Source organism: Mytilus galloprovincialis, chromosome 2 (genome assembly GCF_965363235.1).
Source record: "Mytilus galloprovincialis chromosome 2, xbMytGall1.hap1.1, whole genome shotgun sequence".
Taxonomy (NCBI): Eukaryota; Metazoa; Mollusca; class Bivalvia; order Mytilida; family Mytilidae; genus Mytilus; species Mytilus galloprovincialis.
Window position 1 is genome coordinate 54,004,258 of NC_134839.1, and position 23,483 is coordinate 54,027,740.

At 34.8% G+C, this 23,483-nt stretch overlaps 1 protein-coding gene across 13 annotated transcripts in view; it reads right to left on the reverse strand.

Moving 5' to 3' along the window:
• Positions 1-22,422, reverse strand: part of LOC143063840 (spectrin alpha chain-like) — a 76,937-nt gene extending 54,515 nt beyond the window's left edge. For 12 of the 13 annotated variants that reach the window (XM_076236235.1, XM_076236234.1, XM_076236237.1 and 9 more), the window contains exon 1: positions 22,335-22,422. The gene's annotated coding sequence lies outside the window, so the exon portion shown is untranslated. The remainder of the gene's footprint in view (positions 1-22,334) is intronic. The other variant, XM_076236231.1, reaches the window with a different exon arrangement.
• Between the last annotated feature and the right edge of the window lie 1,061 nt (positions 22,423-23,483).

Genomic DNA, 23,483 nt, shown 5'->3' on the forward strand with positions numbered 1-23,483 from the left:
TCACGGTCAAATAAAACCTGCGCGACTGACATAAAGATCATAAAATATTTCCATATACCAAATATAGATGACCTATGGCATATAGTATTAGATAAAAAGACCAAAACTCAAAAACTTAACTTTGACCACTGAACCATGAAAATGAGGTCAAGGTCAGATGACATCTGCCCGCTAGATAGGTACACCTTACAATCATTCCATACAACAAATATAGTAGACCTATTGCATATAGTATGAGAAAAACAGACCAAAACACAAAAATTTAACTATAACCACTGAACCATGAAAATGAGGTCAAGGTCAGATGACACCTGCCAGTTGGACATGTACACCTTACAGTCCTTCCATACACCAAATATACTAGCCCTATTGCTTGTAGTATCTGAGATATGGACTTGACCACCAAAACTTAACCTTGTTCACTGATCCATGAAATGAGGTCAAGGTCAAGTGAAAACTGTCTGACAGACATGAGGACCTTTCAAGGTACGTACATATCAAATATAGTTATCCTATTACTTATAATAAAAGAGAATTCAACATTACAAAAAATCTGAACTTTTTTTTCAAGTGGTCACTGAACCATGAAAATGAGGTCAAGGACATTGGACATGTGACTGACGGAAACTTCGTAACATGAGGCATCTATATACAAAGTATGAAGCATCCAGGTCTTCCACCTTCTAAAATATAAAGCTTTTAAGAAGTTAGCTAACACCGCCGCCGCCGGATCACTATCCCTATGTCGAGCTTTCTGCAACAAAAGTTGCAGGCTCGACAAAAACTCAAGTAAAAAAATAAAGAATTTACATTTTTTTTTTTTGCTTTTGAGTTTATTTAAAGGGGCACTAGCTACGAGATATATAAAAAATCTAAAGTTCGATTTTTTCTGTTCAATCAATAATGAAAGTGAAATAGTGAAATAACTATTCGCTTTTTGCAGCCAAAAAGTTTCAATTTTGTCAAATTACGCTAAGAAACATTGATAATTAGTAATTCACTTGCAAGTGAATGAGTCGACCTCTTTAAATCCGTATTCATGTCAACTTCATTTTAACCCCAAGCTAGAGATTGACAACGCATGCATTGTACGTGTACTGATTATTTAAGGAAAAAAGAATGTCAACAACAGGGTTCATACACCTTTTTAGTTCCATTTTTCCATGACTTTTCAAGGATGTTTTATGAAATTTCCATACCCCAAAACTATAGACCAACAAGAGGCTGTCACAACGACAGCAAACCGGATTTATTAACATTTATTTGTGTCCTGGCAATATCACAAGAACCATTACTGATGAATGGTGAAAGTGAAAATCGTCAATATCAAATTTGACCTCCATTTTGTCATCAGTATCAACATATTAAAATTTGAAAAGCTTAGATTGAATGGTTCATGAGTAAATGCAACAACCTGAATGGAAACGCCATTTTACGATCTTTCAAGAACCATAACTCCTGAACGGTAAAAGTCAAAATCGTCATTATTGAACTTGACCTCTATTTTGTCATCCGTAACAACATATTAAAATTTCAAAAGCTTTAGTTGAATGGTTCATGAGAAAATGCACAGACACGACGGGAAACACCATTTTTCAATCTTTCAAGAACCATAACTCCTGAACAGTAAAAGTCAAAATCGTCATTATTGAACTTGACCTCCATTTTGTCATCAGTAACAGCATATTAAAATTTCGGAAGCTTTGGTAGAACAGTTCATGCATAAATGCACGGACACGACTGGAAACTCCATTTTTCAATCTTTCAAGAACCATAACTCCTGAACGGTAAAAGTCAAATTCGTCATTATTGAACTTGACCTCCATTCTTTCATAAGTAACAACATATTAAAATTTGGGAAGCTTTGGTAGAACAGTTCATGCGTAAATGCACGGACAACTCCATTTTTCAATCTTTCAAGAACCATAACTCCTGAACGGTAAAAGTCAAAATCGCCATTATTGAACTTGACCTTCGAATAGTTGTCAGTAATAACATATTAAAATTTTAAAAGCTTTGGTTGAACGGTTCATGAGTTAATGCACGGACAACATTTGATTGCCGCCCGCCCGCCCGCCCGCCGTACATCCCCAAATCAATAACCGACATTTTTGTCACAAAAATCCGGTTAAAAAGTCATCCCTAATGCTATAAACATGCTTTGTGTCCTTTCCATGCAACTAAATAAACAATCTTTTTAACATCCAATAATGACACAATTGCACTGAAACACAATGAGAAATACCAACATATTTATGAATGACAATACTGAGTTAAGTTTGCTAACAATGATGTAGACCTACTTGTTATCAAAGATTCTATGAAAGATTATGACCTACACACTCATTTGAATGTCCCCTTTGGTATATGTTCTGCCTCTTTTTACAGTATAAAAGAATATATACAAATTTTGAAATATTTTAATAAACAAAGTATTAGACCAGATGCTCCGCAGGGCGTAGCTTTATACGACCGCAGAGGTTGAACCCTGAACGGTTAGGGCAAGTATGGACACAACATTCAAGCTGGATTCAGCTCTAAATTTGGATTGTGATTAAATAGTTGACACAGCATAGGTTTCTGACACAGAATGAATGTGTTCTAATGAACTTAAAATTTTTGTTTCTCTTAGAGCAATTCACTATGCTGTTGAATATTAATCCTCTCAAAAAAATGTTTGAAGAAATTTTCTTTTTTATTTATGAAATTTCAAATGAGAAAAATTGAACCCAATTTTTTTAATCACATCCCCCTTTCCCTTATTCCAAAACTAATCTCAATTAAAATTTCTAATGGAGTTTGCAACAATAACTACTCATTTAAATACATCATAAAATATTAAGATGTAAAAAAACTGCTTGTTATCACTGAATGGTAAAGATTATTTTAATTTATCAGTTGGTAGTAAAAAGTGAATATACATTGTATATTGTATATAACAAAGATTTAAGTTGATTCTGGACAAAGAAAGATAACTCCAATTAAAAAAAAATCTTGCTATTGCACAATATTTTGCAATTAGATATTTCTTGCTTACTATTCTGGACAAAGAAAGATAACTCTAATTAAAAAAAAATTTGATATTTCACAATATTGTGCAATTAGATATTTCTTGCCATTGCGCAATACTGTGCAATTGAAAAGACTTGCTATTGCACAATACTTAATATAATAATTTTAGATCCTGATTTGGACCAACTTGAAAACTGGGCCCATAATAAAAAATCTAAGTACATTTTTGGATTCAGCATATCAAAGAACTTCAAGATTTCAATTTTTGTTAAAATCAGACTAAGTTTAATTTTGGACCCTTTGGACTTTAGTGTAGACCAATTTGAAAACAGGACCAAAAATGAAGAATCTTCATACACAGTTAGATTTGGTATATCAAAGAACCCCATTTATTCAATTTTTGATGAAATCAAACAAAGTTTAATTTTGGACCCCGATTTGGACCAACTTGAAAACTGGGCCAATAATCAAGAATCTAAGTACATTTTTAGATTCAGCATATCAAAGAACCTAACTGATTCATTTTTTGTCAAAATCAAACTAAGTTTAATTTTGGACCCTTTGGACCTTAATGTAGACCAATTTGAAAACGGGACCAAAAGTTAAGAATCTACATACACAGTATCTTAGAGTGGTATAATCAGACTTTTTAGGCACAAATAAGAAATACTAGCTGGTTTTACTTGTATTGATTTTAAACTCCATTTGCACATAAATCTCAACGTCATAAGTAGCATGACGTTACTATACATACATAGCGGTACCGCGAACGTCTAATGAACACAGTCCTGAACATCCTGGGGGGCCGCGAATGAAAATTTAAGCAATAAATAAAGAAAAAACTTTAAAATGAAATAACTATTGTCTCTCAAATGAAATAAAACTTTAACTTTTAACACTTAAACAGTCTCTATGCTTTACGGAACGGTTGAATCCAACTTTTGATTTTCTCCTTGGCATCAGTTTTTGCTTTTCTGGTTGAAGTAATAGTGTTGTCACTTGAATCACACGGACTATCTGTTGATAAGAGTTCAAGTGGATATAGCTTACTTATTGGTCTAGACGTCGTGCCATTTTTAGTGCGTAAAATAGCAGACCTACAAAGTCCATCTCTCCCATAAACTAACTTAACGATAATCGCTATATTCCACACTGTCCTTGGGGTATCATCATGAATCTGTACAATGTCGCCCACTTTAATGATTTGAGTGTTAATTCCGGTGTTTCTATGTTGTTCCCTAAGTGAAGTGAGGTATTCTCGTCGCCATCTGTTCCAAAAGTCGTGAATAATGCGTTTTTGAACACTAGATTGTCTATTTGCTGTGTAATGTGTTAAGTTTTGTACGTTCTCCTCACTGCTGAAATTAATTGTTCCTGAATACGGTAAAGTTTTAACCCGTCTTCCATAGAGAAGATGAGACGGTGTAAGCGGTTCATCATCGGTAAGGTCCGTTGATACGTGGGTTAACGGACGATCATTTAATATAGCCTCTATCTCGATCACAATTGTCTCTAGCACTCTAAAAGTAACTAGTGCTCGTCCTAACACTTTCTTTATGCAATTCTTGGTCAAGCCGATCAATCGTTCCCACCAACCACCATACCATGGTGCACGCTTCGGAATAAATTTCCACTGAGTTCCATATATGTTGAGTTGTTCCTGAATAGTAGTAGATTTTGTAAGCATTTCAATTTCCTTCGCTGCTGCGGTATATGTTGTACAATTGTCAGACATCATGATTTTTGGTAACGATTTGCGGCTGGTGAATCTCCTAAACGCTAGAATGAATGTTTGTTCTGTAAGGTCTTCAACGATTTCCAAATGCACAGCTCTAGTGTTAGCGCAGGTGAATAGACAAATATATGCTTTACTAATACTGTTGCTTTTTGTTCTCACATTCAATGCTCCTGTGAAGTCGACACCGGTTACGGTAAACGGTGGTGAATCATTAAGTCTGTCGGACGGCAGTGGTGGTGGGTCGGGTGTATGATATGGTCTTCCGGTAATTTTACGGCAAGTAACGCAATTACGGAGTATTGATTTCACACATTGTCGAATCGACGGAATCCAGTAAGACTGGCGAATAAATGTCACTGTACTTTCTAATCCAGAGTGAAAATTCTTTGCGTGTGCATCCATCACAATTAATTTACAAAATCTGTCTTTGTTCGGTATTAGTACTGGAAATTTAGCTGATTCATCAATAGGTGCATTGTTAATTCTCCCGCCACAACGGATAATGTTCATTTTATCCATGTACAATCTAAGTTGCTTCACTAGCGCATTTTTCTCTGATTTGTTGTTTAAACTCTCAATAACATCCGGGTATTTACGCAGTTGCGAATCTCGAATCCATGAAGTCGAAGCAGTCTGAATTTCATTGACACTAAGATTTCCTGTTAGTTTGTCATTATTTCTACAGTTGTTTATGAATCGGTACATGTATGCAGTTATACGCAAAAGTTTTTGGTATGAGCTGTAGCGTTGTATATCCATAATTTTACTTATTCCTTCATAAGATCTGATTTTCTGTTGCGGTTCACTAGTTGATTGTCCTTGCTCAATGGTAGTGCTAAGAATGTGTGATTCTTTATTCTTCCACTGTGGCCAGTTTGATTTGTCAGTGAGCCATTCGGGTCCTTTCATCCAAAGATCCAATTCTAGGAATTTGGTTGCAGTTACTCCTCTCGATAGCATATCTGCCGGATTTGAATCTGTCGGACAGTACTTCCATGTGTATTCTTGCGTAATTTCGTTAATTTCCTTCACTCGATTACTAACGAAAACGGGTAATTGTTTCTCAGTAGTAAGCCAACTTAAAGTTATCTGACTGTCACTCCATAATGTGACGCTTGTAACATCCAAGTGCGATTTCAAATGCTTGACCAGTCTTGCGCCTATCAAAGCTGCACTGAGTTCTAACTTCGGAATTGTTAACTGTTTGAGTGGTGTCACTCGATTCTTTGACATGATAAGTACGGTTTCTTTTCCACTGACTAAATATGCGCATGCTCCATAGGCTTTCAAGCTTGCATCCGTAAACACATGTAATTCTACATTGTCTGATTTTTCTTTGAAATACGGTCTATTAATTTCCAAATGTGAACATTCATTAATATCTTTTAGAACACACTTCCATTCTGTTGTAATTTCAGATGTAAGAGGTTCATCCCAATTTAATCCTTTCTCCCACAAAGTCTGCATAAGCATCTTACTACGCACAGTAACTGGACCAATAAGTCCGAGTGGATCATAGATTTTAGACGATTGTCTTAAAATCTCTCGTTTTGTCATACGTGTATCTTCAATATCGGTGTATTCCGGTTTGGCGAAAGTAAGTGTGTCGTTACAAGTGTTCCATCTCAATCCAAGCACTTTTATGAGTTCATCTTTGTCTAATACGCTGTGTGAATTTGCGCGGTCTCGCAAAAGTTGAGAATTTGAAGCCCATGAGCGCAAGTTAAATCCTGCTCTAATGAATAAGTCTCTTGATGTATCAAAATATTTCAGTAATGCACTCTCTGTAGGAAAACTCGACAGTATATTATCAACATACAAATCGTTCTTTAAAGTGTCAGTATATTCACAACGGTTCTCTCTCAAGTGTTTTTGTAGAACGGAATTCAGTATGAATGGCGATGAAGTGGCTCCAAATAATACAGACTTAAATCGGTAAGTTGATAGTGGAGTTGATGGGTCTGTTGGTGTATCGAACCAAAAGAAACGTGTGACATCTCTATCCTGTGTCTCTAGTCCCACGTTCAAGAACGCCTTCTCTATATCAGTAGTAACGGCAAATTGGTGTAAACGAAATCTTAAAAGAATGCCGACTAAGTCATTTAAATTGGGTGGAGTAGTCATCAAACAATCATTAAGACTAGACGATTCTGGTGTTGCTTTACAACTGCAATCGAATACGACCCTGATTGGTGTTGTTGTTGAATCTTTTCTCACAGCATGATGCGGAATATAGTGTATTTTGCTCTTTTCATCGGCCTCATTAGTAATATCCACTTTCTCTATGAAGCCCCTTTTCTCCTGCTCAGCCATTATTTCTCCATATTTTTCCAGTAGTTTGGGTTCTTTGCTAAGTCTTCTTACTACACTTTCCGTCCTTCGTTGTGCAATGGCTTTATTTGTCGGTAACGTAGGGTGATCCTCTTTCCATGGTAACGTTACAAAATATCTGTTGTCATGGTAACGAATTTGTTTCTCTTCATAAGTCTTTTGAATATCCATCTGTTCTTCTAACTTTGAAGTGTCAATTTTCTCGGTAGCCAGTGACTCTATTTTCCAAAATTTCTCCAAGTCGTACTCATCGGTTTTTGTTGCGATCATCACGTTCATCATTGAAGCTCTCTTGTATCCATCTGTGTCAGAGTTGTGTGAATGTAGCGTTCCAGACAACAGGTATCCGATTTTTGATTGAACAGCTGTCGGTCCTTCGCCTCGGATAATATCATTCTGAACAATTGACCAGAAGTAATCAGCTCCAATTAGAATAGAAATTTCAAAGTTTTCATCTGCTGTTACTGGGTGAGCTAATTTGATTCCTGACAAATATGTAAGTTTTGCTGCTTGGCGTACATAGGTTCTCATCGGTACTGCGATCTCTGGAACGATCAAGACTCGAATCGGAAGTTTACCCTCTGTAGTTATGAGATATACCAATCCTGTACTCAAATGGCGAATTTTAGTACTATTTGCATTGTCTCCAAATCCGGATAGGTTAACGCTTTCAGTTCCAGTAGGTTTGAGTTTCAATTTTTCGGCTAATTCCTCTGTGATAAATGAGCGCTGTGCGCCTTCGTCAAACAATATTTTTGCATCAAGTATTTCATGTTCTGCACTTACTGGGTTAATTGCTGTCTTCAAAAGTACACGATCTGTCGATTGCGAGTGTAAAACAGTGTCTGGTTCCTCCGCGTTGTGTTGAATTGTGCCTACGGTTATATCCCCTGTTGGTTTGTTGTCTTCATTTGTTTTAACATTGTCTTTGCAAATGCTGGTGTGATGACGTTTGTGACACTTGTTGCAAGTTTTTGTAGATTTACATGCGGACAAGCTATGGTGTCCTAGACAGTTAAAGCATAAACGATCTTGTTTCACGATTGACATCCGGCCATTGTAATCAGATACTTTAGTGCAATTAACAGACGAGTGTGGCTCCTTACAGTACGCACAGAGTGGCTTGGGTTTAGTGTTAGTTGCGTTTGTATTCTTGTTACCTCTATTTCGATTACTATAATTTGTATTTGTCAGAAAGGCGGCGGTAGCTGTAGGGTGTTCTAACTGTTCTGAAGTTTTGCCTTCATCCATAATATAAAGTTCATCGAAAATTCCACGGCGTAATTCATTCAGTTGTAAATCTGTAGATCTATATTGTCTGGCAAGATTTCTGCGGATTTCACCGGGTAGTTTGTTCATAATAATGGGCACTAAAAACGCTCCATATGTGTCTTCACTTTGACCTAATGACTCCAATCCTCTAATGTGTATCTCAATTTCATCGTAGTAGTTTTTCATGCTAGATATCGTGTATTTAGGGGCTGGTATATCAACTAGTGCTTGCATATACTTCTGTCTTATTACATGCGATTGTCCATATCTTTCTTGCAGTAAAGAAATAGCTTTCTCATAATTTGCATGTGTAAGCGCAAACCCTGTGACGGTTTTCAATGCCTCATCATGGAGTAGTGACTTCAAATAATTAAATTTCTGAACGTTTCCAAGAGTAGTGTTTTCGTGAACGGATGTCTCGTATGAATCCCAAAATGACTGCCACTGCATAATATTACCATCAAAGGTAGGAAGATTCAATTTGGGCAACTTGTTGTACTCATTTAATCTAGTGTTACTACGTGAAAACTGAGTTTCCGGTACACGGAAGTTTGAATTACATGTATTCTGTTTATTGTATATCTCGGGTTGAGCATAACTTGGTTGATCATGAGCGGGTTGAGCATGAGTGGGCTGAGCAGAGGCGGGTTGAGCAGAGGCGGAATGTGAAGGGTCGCTATAACTGACAAAATCTTTTGCATTTGTACTGAGTGTGGATGTATTGACAAGAATGAGCTTTTGTATTTTCGTTATTTTTCCATCTAATGTGTAAGCATACTCATCTGAATCGACGATCTCGGCTTCTACTTCTCCTTCATCAAGATTTTCTAGAATGTCCTCATTAAGTTTTTGTAGTGTCTCTTGTTTCTTCAACAGATTGTTCACAATTTTAGTTAACTCTTCAGTGTTCACGGGCTCATCTCCGTCGTCTCGGATGTCCTCAAATTTCTTCAAAAGTCGGGAAATAACGCTTCTGTGTCCTGCACGTATAGAACGTAGTTTGGAACTCATCTTGGTCCTACGGCACCAATATCTTAGAGTGGTATAATCAGACTTTTTAGGCACAAATAAGAAATACTAGCTGGTTTTACTTGTATTGATTTTAAACTCCATTTGCACATAAATCTCAACGTCATAAGTAGCATGACGTTACTATACATACATAGCGGTACCGCGAACGTCTAATGAACACAGTCCTGAACACACAGTCATGACAGTTAGATTCAGCATATCAAAGAACCCCAATTATTCAATTTTGATGAAATCAAACAAAAGTTTAATTTTGGACCCTTTGGGCCCCTTATTATGTTGGGACCAAAACTCCCAAAATCAAACCCAACCTTTCTTTTATGGTCATAAACCTTGTGTTTAAATTTCATAGATTTCTATTTACTTATACTAACGTTATGGTGCGAAAACCAAGAAAAATGCTTATTTGGGTCCCTTTTTGGCCCCTAATTCCTAAACTGTTGGGACCTAAACTCCCAAAATCAATACCAACCTTCCTTTTGTAGTCATTAACATTGTGTTTAAATTTCATTGATTTCTATTTACTTAAACTAATGTTATTGTGCGAAAACCAAGAATAATGCTTATTTGGGCCCTTTTTTGGCCCCTAATTCCTAAACTGTTGAGACCAAAACTCCCAAAATCAATCCCAACCGTTCTTTTGTGGTCATAAACCTTGTGTCAAAATTTCATAGATTTCTATTAACTTAAACTAAAGTTATAGTGCGAAAACCAAGAAAATGCTTATTTGGGCCCTTTTTGGCCCCTAATTCCTAAAATGTTGGGACCAAAACTCCCAAAATCAATACCAACCTTCCTTTTGTGGTCATAAACCTTGTGTTAAAATTTCATAGATTTCCATTCACTTTTACTAAAGTCAGAGTGCGAAAACTAAAAGTATTCGGACGCCGGACGACGACGACGACGACGACGACGCCGACGCCAACGTGATAGCAATATACGACGAAAATTTTTTCAAAATTTGCGGTCGTATTAAAAGGTTATTTGGCATAATCCTCTTGACTGGTTGGACTTTCATCAAACAGATAATACATTGTAGACAAAAAACTATCACCTTCCTACTTAGAGGCATCATTGCCATTTCAGAAGTGACATTTGTCTACTATCCAGAAACATATTCTTAAATACCGAGACGATATCCTCACAACTTTTGTATGAAAAATTGCTCTTTACTATATGTACATGTAGGACTCTTATCATTTCAGCTCCTCTATCCATACATTATCATTAAAAGTGTTTTTCAACAGCTGTTTTGTAGCAATAACTTCGTTTTCGATTATTCCGATAGCTGGTTTCTTATTTCAATACTGTTAAAGCAAATTGCACTATGAAGGGAACCAGATGCGGTTGCATATTTTTATAAACAATTTTGAAGAAACGAATTTTAAATTCTCATTTTACACTTACCACAACTGGGGCCTTGTTTCTAGCATTCGAAAAAGAAACAGTTTCGACAAAAACTACAGGGATCATTTAATTTTAGATGTTTGAAGACATGCAATAAAGATTACAGTGCAAATAATCATTTTCCATGACTATTCAGGGACTTGTCACTAAAATATAGCTTTCCATGACTTTTAAAGGCCTTTCCCCCCCTAAATAAAAATCCATGACTTTTCCAGGATTCCATGCCCCGTACGAACCCTGCAACAATGAAAGTGAAACTACGGTAAATCATTTGATTACTAATTCGATGCACATAAATTCATTCCTATATGGTTAAAAACAATGAGAAACATCTATTTTTAATCTATAAAATAAAATCAAACAGACCTATAAAAATCCAATTGCACGTGTTGGTTTAATCTATTCATATCTTTATTTATGTTAACATCGCTTAAATGGTCATCTGAGGTCAAATCGATAGGTAATTAGATTGCGTCTGGACTAAAATACACACGAAACGAACCTATATATCATCTACCCTATGCTCTGTAAACTGTTTATTTTAGACTTTTGATAGTTTGGATAAATGTTTTACATTGTTATAAATCAAATATGAGAATTTGAGTCAAATCGGTGACCATGAATTTGACAGCTAGTGCCCCTTTAACTAATTTTAATCAGGAACATATATATTAACATATATCTATAATGGCTAGATATACTGTTCCCAGTTTTAATATATATGTTGTAATTGGTTAAAATCTATGATATCATAAGTTTTATAAAAATTTGACAGCATAGATTAGTACACAAGGAGTGCTAACAAAAACAGTAATTACTTACATATATCAAAATAATTCACCGTAGAAAGTCAACAATGATTCCCAAGAGGCCAGATTAATATGATTCCACAATAGAGAGTTATTAGAATAAATCCTGAAGTAATTTTTTCTCAATGTTGCATAACTTTTCGACACCAATTTACATCACGGTGTAGTACGTTGACGGTTGCTATTCGAAAAAAAAACGCGTCCACTGTTGCTATCCGAAACTTTTACGGTTGCTATCCGAAAAAACCCACGAGTAAACATGGTAAGTGTTTGAATTTCATCAATATTATGTATTAAAAAAACTTTGATCTTGTATGATATCGTCTTCACGGAATATAAGACATATTTGTCTAACGATTTCAGTTCAGTTTGATATTTTATATGAATTACTTTTCCAAATAATAAATAAAACAATCTAGATATTCAATTGGGAACGTAGGAGTGAACGAATTTATCGTCTAATTATTGCCATTATTGTCAAAAAACGGTAACATACTCATGATTTATACTTAGTTTAGTGCAAAAAACACATTTTCAACACATGAAATATACATTTTTCCTATTCAATTTACGTTTACACAAGTTTTTCGACAAAATGCTAGACTACGGTTACTATTGGACAAAGGCACCGGTTGCTGATTTCTATTTGACAACTATTACAACGAGCATTTAGTAAAACAAATGCTAAATAACCTGAGATCAAATGCAATATCTTAACGCATTTTCTTTTCTATAAATAGTATGTATGGGGCGCCTGAGCGTTACTATGTATCTATATTCCAGTACTCCTTTTAACATACTTTTATTATAGGTGTAATTTTTTTTAAATATTTCTGCAAAACATACATTGCTTAATTTCCTTCGTGTGTTTCCTGGTATCTAGTGAAATGAGTCAACCGGTTATGTATTACAACGGAAAATAACCAATAGTTCATTCGAAGTGGCTACAGTTACGTTGAACAATAATTGCCGGAATGCAAGATCGGATTGGGACTTGATTAATTATGAACGTTACACTAATATTTGAGTAAGCGTAGACTCAGATATTATTGTTACGTTCGTAATAAACCAGGTCACAAATCGATCTTTTATTCCGCCAATTAGTGTTCAATGTAACAGTATTTTTAATTATAGTTAAGTTATCAAATGTAGCTTAGTTCATTTTGTATTGATATTACCGACTTTTGAATCCGGACAATATTTTTTTTCGACAACGTTTATTTACTTTGCTGATATGAAATTCTTGTCCCGAGAGCACCGAGTGAAATTTAGATTTTTACTTCTTTAAGTTGTTGTTAATTGAATGGGTAGAATAATACCGTCATATATCAGCCAAGAAGGTATCCTGTCGAAAGAAAACACTTGTACCGGATTCAAAAGTCGGTAATGTGAACATGAAATATTAAAGCTATATTTTGCAGTGCTAACATATATTCGAGTGACAAACGTGGAATATGTGAAGATACAATTTCTGATACTTTTTTTATTCGTTAAACTTGTTTTCGTTTTATAGAAAAGGTCTATAAAATAAAGGTTAAACAGTAAAATTCAGTCATAAAGGTAACATAAAATGATTTTTCCACAATTTCTACACGAAATCATTGTTTTTTTTCTTTCTTATATTCTCAAATTTCACCTTTTTATCATATTGTGAAATGCTTATAGTTTTATTTTCTGCATGTACTCAATATTCATATATAAATAATTTACAGGAGTTAAGTAAAGACATGTCCTACTTTGGCTTCAAGTTAATTACACACAGCCCTGAAAGTCATCATAATGAGTCTCAGACTATCTCAGGTCAGGTACTTGATGACTCTTTCTCAGATCCAGTTCCTCTCGATGAAGAAACCATAATACCTGAAACTCAGCTCACTCTGGTTGAATCCATCACAAGTGATGAAGAAATCATACCTGAAACTCCACAACCGAGCCCATCAATCAAGACCCAACTGGCCCAAGACCTGCTTGGTACAGTTGAAGTAACAATAGACAACAACAACAATAACCCTGCCTCAAAATCATATGTATGTGATATTTGTGATAAAACATTTGATAGGTGTACCAGTTTGAGGCGACATGTTGTGGGTCACACCGGTAATGGTCACGAGTGTCACATTTGTTCAAAGTCGTTTTACTCTAGGTATGATCTTACAAACCATGTCATGTCACATGGCAGTGAGAAAAAATTTGTCTGCACTGAATGTAACAAGACTTACAAGACTAGAGGAGGCCTGAACTCTCACAAAAAAGAACACCAAGGAAACTTTAAATATTTTTGTGACCAGTGCGGCAAAGGGTTTACCTACAAGAACAATTTTGAAGGGCATAAGGCCTCACACGAAAAAACAAAACCCTTTGGGTGTCCTGCGTGTGGCAATACATACAGATATAAATCTAGTCTAGCACGGCATGTGTGTTCGGCTAAAAGAGTTGATAAATTGTCTTGCGACGAATGTGGCAAGAAATTCAAATCAAAACGATATTTAGCTGACCATACAGCTGCTCACGCAAACCCTGAAAGGTACCAATGTGCCGGTTGTGGCAAGACATACAAATACCGGCCATCTTTATACAAACACAAAAAAGTTACAGGGCACGCCTAATTGTAATGTCTAACACATTTGTGTTGAATTTGAAGTATTTTCTTATAATAACATTAATCAAAAGAGATTCAGTATTACGATTTACTATGTTTTTTGTTTAGGTACAAGAGAATATGTGCTTTGTTTTTTTATGTGTTTATTGTTTTGTTTTATTTCATTTTGGGTAAATAAAATTTGTCAATATTGTTATCAATGTATTTATTTAGTAACTTAGGACTATGTATACTAGTTTATATTTTAGTTTAGTTCAATCTCAAATGAAAAAAATACCCCCCCCCCCCCTTCCCCCGCATTTTCACATTCTCATACAGTGATGTTCTTTCCCGCATCCGTCCCTTGTCTTCTCTCTTGATATTGAGTCCAAAACGTACTAGGTAATGTTCAAAGATGAATCTTCAGTCCTGCAGTTCAATTCCAAGCCGAGTTGTTGGTAACACCTTTGATTCATCACACTTGTGATGCTGTCGTATTGGAAGACAACCTCTTGAAACAGCATTTGGTTTCGAAACATCAGACCGCTTTGACTTTCTCTGTTTTTTGTTAAGCCGGGAGGGCGAATCAAATGTGTGGTTTCTGCAAAATATATGTAAATATTACCAAGTAATTTAGAACATTGAACACATGTTGAATGTGTCTCATCATCAACTATTTCATATTTTGGAATATGAACCCAAACTTTATAAGAACCATTTTAAAGCAACTTTAAAGTAGTCATGTTTGATTCGACGACAACAAAGTCGATAGAGCTTTGTGACACTAGTAATTGGGCTATTTTATTTAACATATTAATCAAAATTGATACCGGTTGGTTATATTATTGTGTTACACACGCCCGTATTTAAACATGATACACGAATACTATTTCAATCCATAAATGCCAGGTTTCCGAGATTTTTGGGAAATGTTCACAGGCATACGAAGGACCACAACCGCTGAGTGTTAAAATCGAGATGAGGTTGTTCTTTTTGCAATAGGTCATGGATCTGCACTGACATGCGGAGTGACAGACACAGTCACTTCTAAATATTCATTAGGGTTAAGAATGTATAAAAGTGGTGTTATTCTTCGTACTTTTTAAACATACCTTGGATATATTTGAGGAATCTGGTCGTCCGCGTGAGCATTATAGAGCTTCCTCCTAATTTTCCGCCTATTTCCTCTCGTTTTTAATGGGGCTTTTCTCAGTTCGATACTTTTAGGTCTTTCATTGGCATCTTTGCTTTGTAAAGGTGTAACAATAGCATTTTCAATTTTTGATTTCTTTTTTGGACGATTGAGCCACAGACATGCCTTTGACTTTCTCTTTTTTGCTGAAAATAACAATATAAAAACTACTAGTAACCGGTGCCTTTTTTTCAGTTTATAACCGGTGCCATATATAATGTGTTTGTATAGTAACCGTAACCCTAGCAAATCATGAAGAGTCCCGTATTATTGTCCCGTGACAAATAAAAAAACACTCTTTCGCTTAATACTTTTGAAAGCTCTTAGCAAACCAATAAATGCCCCTTTTGAAATCTTTATTTCATTCAAAACAATTAGTTTTTCGTTAAAAATGAATAAATCAGTGCAAACGATAACGGGTATTTGGCATGTGTGATCTAATTTATTCATCTCGCTTTCAAAGACGAGACCTATTTTCCTTGTTAGGGGTAGACAGTATTCGTTGATAATATCTATAGTATTCCGTAAGACCAGTTTTATTATATATATACACAAATTACCTGCGCCTGTTGACGTTTCTTTGGGCTGCTCCATCCTAAATTGCCATTTTATTTCGAATAGCAACCGTAAAAGTTTCGGATAGCAACAGCGGACGCGTTTTTTTTCGAATAGCAACCGTCAACGTACTACACCGTGTACATGCAAATTCAAAACTTGAGTACCTTTATTGCATATGTTATTATTTGGTTCCAACTAACAGATCTGATGAGAAATTCTATGACCAATTACACTGATTGTGGCATATTGACAAAAAGTTACTTATGAAATTATCTGATACGCATCTTACTCATATGTACAGTACAACTATTACTATGATGACTAAAATAAACACACTGAGTGATCAACTCGTACCATATGTTATATATATATATTTATAAATATGTGTAATTCAAAAAAAATAATTTCAGCTTATTTCATTTCAAAATAAACAGAGAAATAGAAATTAATTGATATTTTTCTATTTCATCATAATCAAACTGAAATAGATGGTATGAAATTTTTTTTTAAAACCTGTATTAAATCTATAGCTAAAAAAATATTTATTTAGATATTTAACTGCTGAAACAACTTAATCAAATTTATATAATAAATACAACAAATTAGGGTGTTTTTTGAAATTGTTTAAAAAAAAACATTTCAACTATTCTTGACCCTTACCTCTTGAAACTTGAGTACTTCTTATTGATAAAAGATATAAAAACAGACAGTAGATCCCATAATAAACTAAGTAAACAAATGCCAACAATACAATTGTTATCACAAACACATCTGGATAATCTTCAAAAAATGGGCATTTGTGCATTTGTTATCAATTAGTCACACCCTTTCACATCATAAAATAGTATCTTCCATACACCCCTAATCTCAAAATGTATTAATCCATCCTAATCATCCATTCATAAATTCATAAATATCTGCATGTGTTGGAATGTTTGTATTTACTTGTGATGATAACATGGCTGCATGAAGTCAAGAAAATATTGATAACAAACTGATCAATACATTTTTGTCTCATCACTATGGATACCAGCCAAATATTCAATAAAAAAGAGGCAGTGTTGTTGCAGATGTTATGTGAAAGCTAATTAAATCTCCCTTGAGAATCATAAAATATTTTCTGGTGGTCAGACATTCTCTCCCAAACAATAATTGCAATAAAACAAATACATTTCACTTTTCTCTAAAAAAAAATCTTTTCACAGAGAGCCATACAAATTTAGAATATCTTTCTGCAGCAAAAGTTTACAAAATTGTGCTGACAATGCCAAGAAAAATCAATAAGGATTAAAAATACTTCTGGGCTTTAAAGTATCAATACATCTTTGAGTTTGAGAAGAAAATCAGGTTATGTTAGAACACCAAATACATGTATACTTGGGATTTTATCAGAATCAAAATTTGAACAGCTTAAAAATTACTATGAATTATATTATTTCCCTTGATGTATTTTTAATATAACAATATATCTGTAAAACAAATGTTTCAATATACAATGCAATTATGAAGCTTTTCAAAATACCTTGATCTATAACTATCATTCAAATAAATTAAATTAAATTTGAGAAATTAACACACCAGAATTGACACACTTAGTATTTCAGACAAACAATGTTTAACATTCAACCTTTGAAATGAATGAAGCTGTATATCAAACAGTGTTGTCTAATTAATACAAATCTGCACTTCCTTCCATTATATTTTTAAGGACATCAAAGTTAGTATGAAAGTTTATTGATTAAAGTTGCTTCACTCTGGGATTATTACACAAACCAATATATTATTTTCTAAATTAACTATGTTAAATTTTTATCTCTTTTTAATGAGAAACGCTGAATTCATAATCATGCTAAACAGAGCAATATCTTTTCCTTTCAGATATATACACCAAAAATTCTTTTTAGTGCTAGATAATTAGTTGCTAGTTTCAGATAAGAGGACTAATTTAATTATGCAACTAGATGTGAAATAAAATTTGTCATTTGAACTGTTACTTTCATTGCAATTGTATACTCAAATATGAATTGAACATGAATATAAAAAGAAAATAAGAAACATTTGGCCCTTTATAATATAGTGAGAAAAAAAACGAATATTTTAGCGACATGAGTGGAGAGCACTTCTCTCTCAAATCTCACTACTTCTCCCTATGATTCTGAAGTTTTGAAGTACACTCAGTAAACAAGTGCCGGAAGTAATAAAAAAAATATGAAATAACCAGCCACAAACTGTAAATTGAAGTAAGGGCGCGAAAGCAACTTTATCGCCCCAGTCGTCTGCTAGCGTGAGCCCTGTTTACAGAATGATAAGATATTTATCTTAACTCTGTTATTAAAAATTTCAACATAAGCAGGGATTCAAGGTAAAACTAATCCTTTTTCCACTGTATATACTGAACTCAAGATGACCCGATAAAAAAAAGAGATTTTTAGGCATGATCAATCTCAAAGATACAACAAGTGAAACTGCGAGCTACTGCTCACTGATGATACCCCCGCCGCAAGTGGATAATATTAATAGTGTAAAAATATGCAAGTGTTCGGTAAACAGGAAGTTGTCGAGTGATGAATCTGAAAACGCATCACACGGTATAGCTGACTTATATAAATCCTGAAACCAAATTTCAGAAATCCTTGTATTGTAGTTCCTGAGAAAAATGTGACGAAAATTTTCAACTTGGCTATCATGTGTAAAATCAGACAAGTGTTCGGTAAACAGGAAGTTGTCAAGTGATGAATCTGAAAACGCATCACACGGTATGGCTGACATATATAAATGTTGATACCAAATTACAGAAAGGGTGGTTGTGTAGTTCCTGAGAAAAATGTGACGAAAGTTTCATGGGACGGACTGACTGACGGACGGACTGATGGACAGACAGAGGTAAAACAGTATACCCCCCCTTTTTTAAAGCGGGGGTATAATAAAATTGAGAATGGAAATGGGGAATGTGCCAAAGAGACAACAACCCGACCATAGAGCAGACAACAGCAGAAGGTCACCAACAGGTCTTCAATGCAACGAGAAATTCTCGCACCCGGAGGCGTCCTTCAGCTGGTCCGTCTTTAACAGGACATTAATCAAATAAAATAGTAAAAATCAATTTCCAAAAATAAAAATATTTTAACAGACCAGACATCTCAGATTAATCTCAAATATGCCATTAACTGCAATCTAGTTATGAAAAACTTTATATACTAGGATGTACTGTGTTACCTAAGGTTTGTGTATGCCTCTAGTGGGGTGGTTGTCCGAGACTTTTTCAACCGTCACTGGCTAGCCTATATAGCTATTCAGTGAAGAGAAAGTTTGAGCGCATATAAAACTTTCCAGCCAGTGAAAAGATTCTGTACTAATGAGAATTCTATAATGTCTCATCTTGATAACTGATGGTACCTACAACCTTGAGTCCTAGGTACAACCAGTGTTCTCCCCAGGCCGTTTTAGCGTCGCGTACCGCGACGCTATATTTTTCACCGTGATGCTATAATAATTCCCGCGACGCTATAATTATTCCCGCGACGCTATAATTATTTTGAAGATGCTATTTTACTTGTCCTCAATTTTGAACTTTCATCTATTATCGATTATGACCATAAAAATTACATCACCTTTAATTGTAATCCCTTTAAGTCGGACACTAAAGGCAATTAAGAGATTAAATAGCTAGGTGTTAATTGCCCTCAGGGTGATAACTGTTTGGATGCGAATATCCCAAGCTGACACTTGTGACATGACTAATACCACGTGTCTGCAATCACCAATTTCAACATGGAAAAATGCAATCACAAAACAATTCGAAATCTACGTTTTGTATTACGAAATTTCAAAGATTGAAACGATTTTTTTTTTTTTTTAAAAAAGGTCGTTTATTTGTGCATCTCTCCAAAAATTACTTTCTTTCTCTTCCGGTAATACGAGAGCGAGAATTTTGGTTTAGAGCTAAACTAAGTTTAATACTTCTTTAAAAAGTTATCATAATTGGCTTAAGTTTATGTTTAATCCATTTAATGCAATAAAAGCGTCTTATTCATGCTCAATCTTTTGTCAAACAATGTTTATTCTTGGACTCATTTTCGTAAATTTTTCTACTGCCGCCATTGCACATTTTTGTGTAAACTGCGTAACGGAACCGGACCAAATATGACAAAAATCCGCATTTTCACGATAATGACAACAGATGGACAGTAGACAGAAAAAATATACCAAGAGAGAAAACTATGCATTAACAGACTATTTGTTAGATAACTTTGTTAAAAATACATATCATTTTGATATAAAGATAAGAAACAACTGGGACTAATTCATTGAGTGCCATGCATGAAACAATGAATTTCATAAACATGATAAAAAAAAGTTTTTAAATTGATTTTTTTTTGCTACTTTTGCTACTTTATCTTTACTTGTTTTATATAAAAAATAGTTAATTTTGTGTACTAGATATTTAGTTTTGTATATAAACAGGTTGATCTATAATGAACCATTCATTCATTTGACTTAATGTTGGGTAACTGAAACCACATATTTATTTTTATTTGGCACAAGAGGAAAAAAAAAATTCTGTAACTATAAATGAATAAAGAAAACATAAACTGAAACAACTGTTACTGATTATAGAGTATCAACGCGACGCGACAAACGACATTAAAAAAAATACAGTTATTTTTTTTACGCAAAATGTGATGCTATCCAAAATTTCTGGGGAGAACACTGTACAACTGCAGAAAGTACCAGAGTTGCAAGATCCTAATTTTGTTATTTAGGAAATCAATTTAAGGTGCATTTGTTATGGTCAATAGAAGCAACTTTAGACTAGTCTTTTTCTGAATTTTGTCAATACAAGTTGCTTGATTGATCCCTCTGAAAATCAATATCTTCCAAGAGATGGAACTTGCAGTCTTCAACAAGTGAAACTGCGAGCTACTGCTCACTGATGATACCCCCGCCGCAAGTGGATAATATTAATAGTGTAAAAATATGCAAGTGTTCAGTAAACAGGAAGTTGTCGAGTGATGAATCTGAAAATGCATCACACGGTATAGCTGACTTATAAAAATCCTGAAACCAAATTTCAGAAATCCTTGTATTGTAGTTCCTGAGAAAAATGTGACGAAAATTTTTTACTTGGTTATCATGTGTAAAATCATACAAGTGTTCGGTAAACAGGAAGTTGTCGAGTGATGAATCTGAAAACGCATCACACGGTATAGCTGACTTATATAAATCCTGAAACCAAATTTCAGAAATCCTTGTATTGTAGTTCCTGAGAAAAATGTGACGAAAATTTTCAACTTGGCTATCATGTGTAAAATCATACAAGTGTTCGGTAAACAGGAAGTTGTCGAGTGATGAATCTGAAAACGCATCACACGGTATAGCTGACTTATATAAATCCTGAAACCAAATTTCAGAAATCCTTGTATTGTAGTTCCTGAGAAAAATGTGACGAAAATTTTCAACTTGGCTATCATGTGTAAAATCAGACAAGTGTTCGGTAAACAGGAAGTTGTCAAGTGATGAATCTGAAAACGCATCACACGGTATGGCTGACATATATAAATGTTGATACCAAATTACAGAAAGGGTGGATGTGTAGTTCCTGAGAAAAATGTGACGAAAGTTTCATGGGACGGACTGACTGACGGACTGACGGACGGACGGACTGACAGACAGAGGTAAAACAGTATACCCCCCCCTTTTTTAAAGCGGGGGTATAATTAAACACTTGACCCTCCCCCGACAAAAACAAACTTTTATATACACAGTCAAATTATATCATAAACGGGATATCATCAAAGAACCAGGGCCACTTTATGGGGGATAAATTGTTGATTGTGTAGGGAATCACTGAAGCAGCCCCTCCCCCTTTTTAAGTCAGTCAACAGGTGTCCCCTAATATAAAAAGTTCTGGGTCTGCCGCTGATCATTACCCATTTAGATGATATACCCTAACCGGTTTCATGGTTTTTTTTCTTGCAGTGAACTTGTAAAGCAGCTTTGTAGTAACCACTTGGATATACCTGTATAATTTTATTTTTTTCAAAAGGGAGATAATCACAGTGATGTCACCTCATTACTTATTCACATTCCATGCATAACCTACAATTTAAGCACCATTGCAAATTCATATGCCTTTCATTTTTATTCTACATATACGTTTATTTGCTAAAAAGTGCAAATACTGAAATCAGACTTATTGGAAGTTTGAATAAAACATTTACTCGCATGGTGCAAGATGACTGTTTACAACTTGTATACAAGTTGGGCGCGGCAGCCGGCTCATCGGTTTACCAACCACATTTGTCGTGTTCACTATATTGTTAGCTAATGTGTTCACATTTAATCGTCTTTTTTGGTAGATTAATAAGTACTTATGTGATTTGTATAATAAAGATAAAAAATACTTACATGCAGTAAATCTTCTAGGTGTATTTGGTTGATTATCTGACCTCACCGAAAAATATCCAAGTTATTGCTGTTCCATGTAATGTCTCTACTAATTTCGAAACTGACTAAGCGTATTGAAAAAATATATACGAAGTGCACCCTCGGTGTTGCTGTGCCTTAATTCAAATTTTACCAATTTTAATGTATTTCTAAAATATTAAAAATAAATAATAATAAACGTTGCATAGATTTAAAACATTAATTCTGTAAATACTATTTTATATAAAGGGAGTGAAACCACAAGAGAACAGCCAAAAATATATAATACGCAAAGTTGTACTCGGAAAAGCAATTACAACATTCCGGATTTAGACTGAATTCTAGGATGGATAAATTTAAATCCATCTTTAATAATGCATTGGCGGATCCAAGGGGGTTTGCTGAGGGGGGGATTTTGGCCGATCAATGCATTTGAATTGGGACGTATAGTTGGAACCCCCTTTTAAAAATGGCTGCATCTGGCTTAGAACGCGAGTCACGGGATCGAAACCCTTGGCTAGCGAAGATGCCCTAGTCCCACAGGCACTTGTCGCAGAATTTTTTTTCCTATATGGTATATAGGGGGAATCTGAGACGAGTGCCTGTGCCTAGTCCAAATAATTATGACATCTTGAAGGAAAAATGTGAATTGATTGATTGAGATAAGATGCCTGAACCACGCACCATTTTTCACATTCCAGATCATGACAAATGACCTATTGAAATTTGGAATTTTATTACAAAAATGATCCCTTATCAATTCAATTCAATTCAAATCAAATATTTATTGTCACTATAAACTCTGAACAATAAGTTTGTGACAAATAAAATAAACATACACAAAATACATTTCACAAACAAAACCTTACTGGAAAACAGCCAGTTTTCAAGGCCTGATATGTGGTACCAAAAGCTCCAATTTCATCAGGAGCTGAAGACATAACAGAAATTGTGTGGGATGGGACCAACCTTAGACTAAAGGGAAAAGTTGTTGCTGCAGTACCGATATTTGAAGCTCTCAGCAACTTTTTCTTATGGATACAGAAGTTTAATAATGCTGTCCTGATTGCACATAATGGAAAACAGTAAACTTTGACTTTCGCATTTTGTCAAACGCAGCTGACAAATCTA